This window comes from Dermacentor albipictus, chromosome 5 (genome assembly GCF_038994185.2).
Source record: "Dermacentor albipictus isolate Rhodes 1998 colony chromosome 5, USDA_Dalb.pri_finalv2, whole genome shotgun sequence".
In the NCBI taxonomy this organism is placed as follows: Eukaryota; Metazoa; Arthropoda; class Arachnida; order Ixodida; family Ixodidae; genus Dermacentor; species Dermacentor albipictus.
In genome coordinates this window covers 64,747,125-64,759,127 of record NC_091825.1, presented here as the reverse complement: position 1 = coordinate 64,759,127, position 12,003 = coordinate 64,747,125, and the positions used below count along the sequence as shown (strand labels likewise).

The window sequence follows — 12,003 nt, the reverse complement described above, 5'->3', positions numbered from 1 at the left end:
CTGCCACGTGCGGCCACCGGACCACGGCAGCGCCATTTCCCCACACTCCTGCGAAACAGCCGCCACCTCGTCTCTGCCTGACGGAGGCCCTCCAAAAAGGGCGAGCGCCACCTATCGACATCCCGCCGAGTCTACGGCCGCCTCCTCCGCGTCCCCTCCGAGCAAGGGCGCGCCCCCACATTACTAGACTGCCACATCAGGGCCCCGATAACCCCGCGGCGCGGTTTCTGAAGGACCCAGCATGCCAGCCTGCTTCGCGGCCGAAGCCAAAGGGGAAGAAGACGCAGAAGAAGAGGAAGGAGCCTGCCCATGTTTCCCGTTTGTCTCCCGGGGCAACGGACGACTCGCGGCGCCCACCTGTTACCCTGGTCACACCCAGCGTGCCTACAGCTGCAGTACAGAGAGGGACACCATCCGCCCGCGAGTCCACCACGTACGACTTCACGCTGGTGCAGTCCAAGAGGGACCTGCGGCGTGCACGAGCCCTGGAGACTGCTGCACTCCCGGTTGACCCTGCGGTTGTCGGTACGGTGCTCTTCCGTCCCTCGGCGCCCGGTGGAACCTTCCGAAGAGCACCGCGCCTTTCACTCGCTGCAACTTTCTCTTCGCGGCCAGGTGTTGCAGTGGTTCGCGTTAACCATAAATGCAACATTTTGGCAGCCGATACTACCACACGGGAGTGCCTGGAGGAGCTGCTAGCAGTCACTGAGCTGCACGGAATCGCAGTGACTGCCCGACTGCCAGCCGAGCGCGGCAAGAGCACCGGCTTCCTGCACGGGGTGGTCGGGTTACCCGCGGACACGGACCTGCTGGGAGCCATCGAGTCGAGCGTTCCCGTGCTATCGGCAACAAGGGAGGAGAGCACCATCATCATCCGATTAAAACAACACTAAAACTCCCTAGTGTTGGGGACGCAAGCGGCTTGCGTATGCAATAACTAGGGGCGACGTTACTGCGCATGCACAGACCGCTACGTCTACTTGCGTCCTTGGGTTGTTGGAGCGGCCGAAAACATCGCTGCCCCTAAGAGGTCACGTTACCCACGTGACTCTTGCGGTGTAGGAGAACTTACGAGTAGCTAGCGGGTAGATAATCTAATAAATCTTTCGCCAAGTGTCGACAGATGTCGTTTTTATGTGTATTAGAGAGGTTTAGCGTGTCTGGTATTCGGATAAACACAGTTGGGGTGTTGGGGCGGAGCCATAAACGGGAGCGGCCTGCTTGGTGCATCCACCTGGCGGTGCAAAGCTCAAATCGACAAAAGCAGCTAATATTGCTGTAACCAAGTCTATTCTACTTCGCTGCCGGTGTAAATTATCGGCACTGGCCTAATTGTGTTGCTGCCAAAAATTTATACCCGCAGCAAAGCAAAATACACTTGGTTACTGCAATATTAGCTGTTTTTGTCTGTTTGAGCTTTGCGCCACCAGGTGGCAGCACCATGCAGGCCGCTCTAGTTCATGGCTCCGCCCCAACCTGCGTTTACCCGATTACCAGACTCTGTAAACCTCCCTATTAACTGCTTCTAATAAAAAGAGTTTAATGTACTTTACTTCATATGCTTCATTTCATATTTTATAACAAGATAACGCAGCAACGATCAGACGGTGGTGCTGCGAGCGCATGGGACCTCATTGCGGTTTGCGTTTGGGGCCGCTAACCTATAACACGTTTCTGCTTGCGTACGCAAACGCACCCAAACGCTTGGGGCTTCAACGCCTTGCGTCCCCAATACTGGAACTCTCTAATGAACAGACTGCACGGAAGAGGCAGCCCCGTGCGCTTGGATTGCGGCGAGGAGGAGACGCTTGAGCACCTTCTGCTCCGCTGCCCAGCCTTCGATGTTGAGCGCACTGCGCTCTTTGCGTCATACCGTCGAGTGGGACTGCCCTGTGACTCTGAGGGAGCACTTCTCTTTCCGGCAGCCCACCTTTCCATCGTCAAGAAATTGCTTCCTGCCCTATTTGACTTTTGTTGTGACACGCAGCCGAGAGCGCAGCTGTAAGCCCTGCATTGCTTCTTCAACCTTCTCGTTATTTTCTCCCGCCTTCTTTTCCTTCTCTCCCTGATCTTTTTCTCCCCACTCTCCTTTCCCTGTGCAGCGCTGTTGAGGTGTCCTCCTCTGAGAGACAGTTACGGCACTGCACTTCTCTCTTCCTCTCCTTCAATAGTCACTACACATACTCTATTAGAGGCCACCTCAGCAAATGTGCACGAACCATTCTTTTTGTGTAACCTAACAGCATACTGTCTCTGAAAAGTGAGGGTGAAAGAGCAGGCACAGTGGCTTTAATAAAGAACAATCGTCTACGTGCTGTGAGCGTTCGTGAGACAATATCTGCAGATAACACTTTTTTCTCCTTTTCGTGGTCGTAAAATACCGCTCTTACTATATATAGGTTTTCACTTTAACACTGGTGTCATTACATCACACGTTTGCAAAAACCAATAAGAAAAAAATATATTTTGTGCCTTTAATTTCATTGGTTACATTGTGTAGCACTTCTGACACTTTACTTTGTCCACATTCCGTGCCACCACATCACACAAGCATCACACATCACCAGCATCACACAACTTGAAGAATGGGTAAATGTCTTACTGGTGTTTTCCAAGGTCACATTCGTTGTATTAGCTGAAATAGGCTGAGAGTTTCTGAGTGCATCTCTTGTTCTGATGCGGTCTGCAAATCTCACGGACATCTCTCCCTGCTTTACGGACATTTCGAACTGTAAAGGAAAGGATGACATTTTATTTTTGCTGTCCAATGTCCCCATGCCATAAGCAAACGCCAGTTTTAGTGAAACTTAGCGTACATGGCTCATTCTTAATACACTTTTTCAAGAAAGATGGTACGTGACAAAAACGGCGTTCACACACTTGGTCTTAGAGAAGTAAACACATGCATTGACGTCGCTATTCAATGAGTTCTAATTACCAGAGAGCCATTCCTACGTTATTTACATTTCAGGTATTCCAGTGAACGCAACCAGCATGTCAAGGGCCCAAAGTGTTTGCTGACAATACTTTCATTGCTATGGAAATTTGCATTCCTATTTTACACATGTGCCTAGGTTTCGTTTGATTAGACCAGCTGCTACAAGTTCATGCGGACAGCTTTTAAGGTGCCCTGCAAATCTAGTATTTGAATGCAATAAGTAAGAGTTGGCAGATGATGGTCACATGTGCAACTGAAACCATGCACACATGGCCAGGAAGTGGCTCAGTGAATAAAGGCCAAGTAGCGCAATACATGATCGTCCATCTACGTCAAAGAAATTTTTAAATCTTAAACGTTTCTGACTGCTTAAAGAGGCTCTGAAATGCCTTTGAATATGCGTAGTAAGAAAACGCATCCAATCTGTAAAAGAGGCTTCTGTGAGCAAAGCATTAATGCACTGTATGTGGCAGGAAATTTACAATCTCGTAGCGAAAATGGTGAAAAATCTCCCTTGGCAACACAAAATTGCAGTAAAACATTCTCAGCAGTAAGTTAATTGTTAAGATTCCATGAAATAAATGAAACATATGCGTCTGCGATCTGATAAAGACTGTAAAATCACTTCATCTTTGCACGGCCGGTCTATGCACGATATTTATGTAATGCTGCTGCTGCTGCGCCTCCGATTTAGCAGCATCATGCTACGTAGCATGCTCTACCTGGCTGCCACGAAGTACCGCATTTACTCGATTCTAATGCGCCCTCCATTTTAACTCACACCCGTTTTCTGTGACCCCCCCCCCCCCCCGAAAAAAAAAGAAAAAAAGGAAGTGCAATAGCGCGCACGTCGTGCTTTCATATCGAAATACTATTTTCTCTCATTTAAAAAAAAAACAGTTTTATTCCAAATGCACTAAAGTTGGTACGAATAAAAACACAACGTACCTTGCAACTAACCTTAACACAACGTACCTTGCAACTAAGATTCTTAGTGCGCCGGTACGAGTTGCGTGGGGCAATAGATATCGCTCGTCGTCGCCATCAGACAACTTCTCATCGATATTAACAGACCAAAGCATTTCATCCACGGTGCCGTCCATGGCAGATGGGATCGTGCACCAAGCATCTTTCGCCCATACAGTAAAGTCCTGCAGCGAGGCACGCTTTATTTTATTGGCGAGCGTGAATTCGTGGCAACCGCTGACAAGCCATTCGGTGTAGAGCGCCCGAATTCTATCTTTCACTGGCTTGTTCAAACCAACATCGAGTGGCTGGAGCCGCGATGTCATGCCACCGGGTATCGCGACAAGTTCGGTGTTGCATGCAGCCAGCTTGTCCTTGATACACTTATCAAGGTGGCACCTGAACGCGTCGAGCACAAGCATCCCAGGCAGACCCAAACTTCCGCCAGGTCTCTTCCGCCAAACGTTATCAATCCAGTCAGCGACCAAGTCCGTGCTCATCCAACCTTTTTTATTTGCACGCACAAATCGCGCCACTCGAAAACATGATTCCTTCCGGGAGAGCCTTCCGTCTGGAGGTACGGGGGCTGCTCGTGCCCATCCAAAGTGCAACAAAGCATTGCGGTGATTCTAGTTTTTTCGTGGCCGGAAGGCAAAATGCGCACTTGCTTCGCAACCTTTTTTTTCAACAGTTGTGGCCGTTTCTATGGCGCAACTTCAAAACGTACCACTGAAAACTGAAATTTCTCTTCATATTCTTCTGGCAATTATTGGCATATCCTTGTTCGCCTTCGAAGAGAAAAGTCTTTTCTCTTCATAAAATTTGACAGCACCTGCTCGCTTTGAAGTCACTCCGCTTGAGCCCTAGCTTTCTGTGGCTAACTGCATCGCCCGTACTTTGAGCAGATCGGTCGTCACAGGCCGCTGTGCCGCTCGATGTTCTTGCACATATTCCGCAAGGAGTTCTTCTATTTCGGTCCACTGAAACCCTTCCTTGGTGCTTTGTTGGCGAAAATATTCTCCTTCTGTTTGCGCTAGTCTCACACGCAAGTTTGGTAACTTCGAACGCCCGTGATGCGGCCCGATTTCCGTCCGTCTCCACGCTCATAACTTTCCTTTTAAATGCGGCGTCATGGTGGACTCAGCGTTTCTTCACAGTCGGCGCTTCCAGGCTGATTGAATAAATGCAGAAAAGGGGAAGACAGGCGGTAGACTAGGGGAGCTATTGTCGACATGCATGCCGGCTGCACGGTCGCCATTATCCGCCATGTTGACTCCCTCATTGCCTGTGGAGAGCGCACGTGCCTTGAAATTTGTGCCGGGAAACAGAAGCTTTACAAAATGCAATTTTGCGTTTTCATCAAGATGACAAAACGTGACGTGGAGCTGCAAATTTTATCGACTAATACATTTCCCGAGAATTGTATTGCGAGAGCGGCGGCAGCAGAGCCGTCAATTCCTTACAAGCACGTAATGCTCAAACCATGTCTGACTGATCGAAGAACGCACCACTCTAGGTTAAACGAGGCATACAATTCCCAACTCCCTAGCGCTTAAGCCCGCAGCGTACCCAGAAAAACGACGGGTCCAGTTACTTCCCCCTCCCTCATTTCCTCCTCCTCATTAGCTCTAGTATAACAGCTGTGCAAAGCTGTAGAAAGGATGAAGACACCACAGCTGTCAAGGTCGCGTGCTTTGTGCGACGCTCAGAGCGGTATTCAGACGGCGGCGCGATTGACCATCCTGATTAGCTACCCGGGAGCGCTAGTTTTCGGACGCCAAGGGACAAGCAGATGCGACGAGCGGATCATACGCGACTCGGGGCATCTCGATAAGCGCTGAAAACTTTTCTCTTTTTATTTTTGCGCGCAAGTGTTAAGTGCTGTTCAAATTCAGCGAAAATATATACTGTACCTTCGCGCGCTCAAGACGGCGTATACATGCGTGAGATTCGCGAAACGAGAGGTTAGGTCCACCAAGAATTGACACTATATCGTGCAACACGAAATCTCTACGGAAAGGGCTTCGCAAATACACTACCTGCATACCTTGTGCATGCTTTCTCATGACAACACTAGAAAATAAGATGCAGACAAATTCCGAGCATCTGCACATGCCGCGATTCCCTCTTCATAAGCCTACAATAAATAGAAGCTAGCTTTTACAGATCTTAGAAACGTATTCGGGGCACCTAATGCGCGAATAGATGTCGGCACTACACACTCAATAACACTAGAAATGGTCAAGGTCTTATCAATAGCAAATTACGAGGCACGCCGCCAGAACGGGCTTTCTTTAAAGATGCGAAATTTCCGCACAAAAGCTACCGAGAAAGATGACAGGAAGGTTTTTTACAGTATTCACGTAAAGAATAAGGCAAAGTAAGTAGCAGCAACACCTAGCTGTAAAGATTACACACTGATTTTCAACTTGTCAGAACGATCGTTCTTGCTGCTTTTGCAGGCACTTGGCATCTCGGCTCTGAAGCAGTCTTTGAGCGACGCCTTTTCATGTACAGGCTAAAAACATGCTAAGTGATTTATGTGGTGACAAGCTTGTTTCTGGTAATGTATATTGACTTAGCAGTCTGTTCACGATCTGTAGACCGAACCGGCTGGAAAATGCTCCAGTTAGTGAAGTGCGCCTTCCCGCAACGCCGCCTCGGTCGCTCAGTCACCTGGGTCTAGTGAAGTGTAGTTTACAGCAAAGTCAGAGCGGCGCGCTCCAGCGCTGTAGCAGACGACACGAAGCGCCTCCCCGAGGTCCGTGTGCGCCTGCCCCGCTTCGCTTCGATGCGCTGCCTCGCCGGACGCACACGAGCCTGTACGTCACCCACGAGTTCACACTTTTGGCCTGGCATGTACGTTGATGGATCAGTAAATGGAAGTTCGTCTGCTGCTCATGACGACGAATCGACAAGCATAGCCGCTGACTTGAGCCGATCAAGGAACAACTGGTGCAGTGATAGCCTTATTGTCAGTCTACAAATACCGGGATCTGACAGCCATTCAGAGGGGCGTGGAACCAGCATGGCAGAAGTGGTTCCGCTCATGTTTTTCTTGCTGCTTTTGCAGGTTAGTAATCCGCACATGCATTACTTTCGCACGCATTTTGTATTTTCCGTTCCACCCCAAATGTTATTTCCTTGCCAGAAAAATCACTCGCAATTGAAAGATTATGTGCGTCATTGCTTATGTGCATTGCTCATGTGTGTGTCATTGCTCATTGTATGTGCGTCAGATTGTTGCGTCGTATTTGTATTTCCTTTTATCTGTTGCTGCTACTTTTAAGCGGTGACGTTGAGCTTAACCCTGGCCCGACCACTGCCGAAACTCTGCAGAGGCTCCCAGATGGTCAAGATAGCATTAAACGGAAGCTGACGAGGTTTTAGAACTGGAAGAGTTACCGTGGTTTCGAAGGCTGCCACAGTATAATTCAACCCCTGAAGTTATTTCCTCTATTGTACACGTAGCAGCGCTGCAATCGCCGTTTAAATTTTCGGTGAAGCCTCACACAACCCTCGCGCGCCAAAAGACGGGGCGCGAGGATGACGTCAATACAGGGGTCACATGAGCGCTCTATTCGAATCACGCACCCCGCCGATACCTAAGATGACGTCACGATCGTCTTCACCATCACAGCCCGTCAAGAGACGCATGGCGTCTCCCACAGGCGCTGCGGCTTGTTTTTGCTAAATAAAGCGAGTAGCGGTAATTTCTGGCTCGTTACACAATAATTTTCGTACTCAGGGGGTGAAAAAATGCCATAATTCACTGAAAGTTCACTTTTTTTTAAAAGTGTTCAGCTGCCCTTTAAGGCCAAGTTACGTGCAATGGAACCCAAGTTGAAAGTAAACACGCCATGAATGATGTCAGCACTCGTATAGCGTCTATAGACTCCAGAATCCCTAGTATTGGCCAAATTAACTGCGCAGTTAAACAATGTAAGAAACAATCTGAAGAACATCAGCGGATGCTGGGTTCAGTTATGGCGAAAGTAGACCATCTGGAGAGCCAGAGGAGGCGTTGCAATTTGCTTTTTTTTTTCGGTGTAGAGGATACAAAACAACGAGTCAAGTAAGGACTCTGGAGAATGTGTATTGACGTGCGTAAATAAAATTAGGTATCCAATCAGTGTTAATCACAAATACTCACAGGCTGGGCAAATTCACGTCCGGTAGCAATCATCCTTTAATAGCGATTTTCGCTTCCTACGTTGAAAAGCAAAACGTTTTAACAAGCGCTTATAAATTAAAAGGAAGTAATGTCAGTATTTCATAGGACTTTTCTGAAGATGTACGTTGTTAGATATGGGGATCTTTCCTGCGCCTACTTCGAGTTCCCCAGACCACATCGAATCGCAGCACAACTAATTGAGAAGCGGAAAAACGCGGAAAGCACATTCCAGAGGAGCGCTCGAGCAAACAAGTTGAAGGCCCCCACTTCATACGCCGCCAGTGGAGCTATTCAATGCTTGGTTCTTCCAGAAAGCGAGGGGATAGCCCGGCACTGTTCCAGGTAACGTGAGTCCCGAAGCCAGACGGCTGTGATGTACCGGGAAGGCCTGGAAGCGTCGCACCGGTCGCCTTTGAAGAAGGCATTTGCAAGCCAGCGGAGCCGTACCGCCGGGAATAGGGGGGGGCCTCGGACAATGGGGCCCAAGCGTCCCCCACCGTCCGCCTTTAAAGAGCGCATTGCAAGTCAGCGAGGCAAGACCGCAGGGAGCCGCCGGGTATGCCACCGCCGCACGGGCGCCTACCATTGGCCGAAAATGGCGTCATCTGTGTGGACTCTCCCATTGGCTGAACATGACGCGACATCCAGTCCTCGAAGGGTTGAAAAGAAGCATTCCAGAGATACCAGAGCATTCCCTGATTCACCTCTCTCGAACTTGTTGCCGCGGGCCACAGCGTCCGAGTTGCTGCCCGCCCGTAATGACTGTACGACTGTTCATTGACGTCTCTCTGTAAATAATGTAAAATAAATCCTCCAAGTTTGTTTTCATCACGAAGTCCGTCCTCGACTCCTACAACGTAGAAAGAGAAAATATCTATGGCAGGTCGCGAAATCGCGTGAACAAAGTGGCGACAAGATCAGTCTTAAGTACGACACTCTTAATTATAAATGGTCAGAAGTACTCGTTTGATGATAATAAAAATGAAGTGTTACCGGTAGTAGGAGACAAAAGCGATACTACAAAGGTAGTAGAACCGGTCGGGTGACGGTGTCGACATAATGCAACGCTTATTTCCTTTCTTGTAATTAACTGCCGAAGCATTAAGAATAAGGTTGATGAATTTGCATCTCTAGTTCACATGGTGAAGTCGTCCATTATTCTCGGTACTGAATCGTGGATAGCAAATTAAGTTGCTGATGGTGAAGCAATCTCTGATCGTTTTAAGTGTTATAGAAAGGACAGAGACTTGCACGGTGGAGGTGTATTTATTCTTGTGCATTCTAGAATTTCTTCTTCCCAGATAAATTCTGGCGCCGATGAATGTGAGGCTGTGCGATACAGATTGACGCTTAATAATAGCCAAGTCCTAAGTGTGTGTTAATTCTACCGCCCGCCTGATTCACACGCCGATGTGCTTATGCAGCTGGTGGTGACAGTTGACGCAGCTCAATCAGGCTTCATCGTAGTTGGAGGTGATTTCAATCCGCCTATTATTGAATGGAGTCATCGACCTCACTTCCACTCTTTTTCGGGTCGGTCCAGTCAAGAACTGATTACCTTGTTTTAATTTTTTATGTTACTTCAAACTGTTTTGGAACCGACACGTGGGAATTATATCTTAGATTTGTTATTCACAAATAAACATGAATTAGTCTGCTCCACTCAAGTGCTACCTGGAATAAGTGATCATAATGCAGTGCTTTGTGAAATGAATGTTGAACATTTAAGAGGCATTGGAACAGCAAGCATACGAGTATGCAACTATGAAAAAACAAATGTAAGCGAGGAAAAAGAAGCGTTGAATGAGTATCGGATGGTATTTGAAACATATGCCGACTACACTGGAGTAGTTGAATTATGGCTTATATTTAAGGACAAGATGTTTGAACTGAGGCAGCGCTTTTGTTCCGGCATGGGCATTAACGAAAAGAAGTAAAAGTAAACCTTGGCTTACTCGGTAGTTACGCAGTCTAACACGCAGAACGTAACCAGCTTACAGCAAATATAAAGGAAAGACGACACATGAGCATGGCTTGCGTTACATGAAATAAACGAAAAAATGAAAGTTGCAGTGGTAGCTGCAAAGCATTCATTTGGAATTTAAATGGAGTCGAAATTAAAGGATAATCCAAAGGAATTCTGAAAACATGCAAAGAGAAATGGAAGAGACAAAGGCTATACCACCTACTGTGTCTGGTAACTGCTTTATTGATGATGACGTAGGAAAAGCTGAGTTCTTTAATACATATTTTAGCTCTGTTTTCAGCTGTGCATTGTAACAGAGACATGATGGTACGAGTACCTTGAATTTCTAACCGGTGATGAGTGTTACGGATGATGATGTTATTAGCATTATTGGTATGAGTCTCTGTTGCAGAATATGAGAATTGCTAAGGTTGGGTGTCCTGATGACTTGCCAAACAAGTTTTATAAATTTTGTGCTCAGTCGGTGGCACCTTACTTGAAGATTAAATTCGAAAAATTGCTTGACGAATCCTGCCTTCCAGATGACTGGAAAATTGTGAGCATAGTGACCATTCACAAATCTGTTCCTCGTGACACCGTCTCAAATTATAGGTTAGTATCACTAACTTTTGTTGCGTGCAGAACACTTCAACATATTTTCTATACTAGTATAGTAACACACATGGACGCACATTCATTGTTTAATCCTCGTCAGCATGGTTTTCGCAGGGGCCTATCTTGTACTACGCAGATGGCTAAATTTGAGCACTACCTGGCAGCGGCAGGTATTCGGAACAGGTAAAGGTATTCGAATAGGACATGAGCAGGTATTCGAATTTAAATATTTAGGTGTTTATTTTACTCCTACATTGAATTGGCACCTTCACGTCGATTATGTCGCTACTAAAGCATGCAATACCTTGGAATTTCTTCAGGGAAATGCAAACATTTTTCCACAGTCATATCGGGACGTTTTGTACAAGACATATGTGAGGTCGATTCTGGAATACGTGTGTACGGTTTTGGACCCGCATATTCGTAGAAATAAAGATAAGCTGCAGTGGGTGCAGAACATTGCTGCTTGTTTCGTATCTGGCATACGCGGGGCTCAATACAGTGCATCACGTATGAAGCAAGCACTCAACTGGGAATTACTAGACACGCGCCGTAAGAAGTTGAGGCTGAAGTTTTTTCATGCTTTTTATTGTTCAGCTGTTCGGGTTGATCACGAAAAGTTTGTGCAAGAGCCTTTTTATAGATTCAATCGTGTTGACCATGCTTTTAAGGTACGTGAACTTGCGACAAAAACTGAATTGATTAGAATGTCTTTCTTTCCTAAAAGCATTAGGGAATGGAATAGACTGCCGAGTGATGTTGTGAGGGTTGAATCAAATGATGCTTTCTTTATGATGTTGTGGATTGTAGAGGTGTATTGCTAAGGGCTTTGCCTCTTTTGCCTCTTTTGTCTTTTTTCATTTTTATCTTTTTTTCGTTATCACTGATAACACTGTGTAGGAGCAGATGTGTCGTACGTACTACTTCTTGTACCTCCCTTGTCCCCCACTGTAACGCCTTGGCGCTGTGGCTTCTTAATAAATAAATAAATTAAATAAACTAATTAAATAGATAATTAAAGTGTATGCGTCCATTCCTTTAGTCTAGATCTGCAGTCATTCTTTCTTGCTGATTTTCGTTTGTATTCCTGAGAATTGTATTACGACCGCGGCAGCAGCAGAGCCGTCAATTTCTTACAAGCGCGAAATGCTCAAACCATGTCCGAGTGATCGAAGAATGCATCATGGAGTGTAAATACAGCATACAATTCCCAACTTCCTAGCGCTGAAGCAAGCAGCGTTCCCTTAAAAACGACGGGTTCCGTTGCTTTCTCATGACAACACAAGCTTGCTTTCACATGCAGCACATATGCTTGCTCGTGACAACACAAGAAAATATAACGCA

At 46.9% G+C, this 12,003-nt stretch overlaps 1 protein-coding gene across 10 annotated transcripts in view; it reads right to left on the bottom strand.

Annotated features, from left to right (window-relative positions):
• LOC135911706 (uncharacterized) overlaps positions 1 to 12,003 on the bottom strand; it is a 288,230-nt gene that overhangs the window by 76,722 nt on the left and 199,505 nt on the right. For all 10 annotated transcript variants that reach the window (XR_011514481.1, XR_011514482.1, XR_011514483.1 and 7 more), the window contains one exon: positions 2,603 to 2,729. The gene's annotated coding sequence lies outside the window, so the exon portion shown is untranslated. The remainder of the gene's footprint in view (positions 1 to 2,602; positions 2,730 to 12,003) is intronic.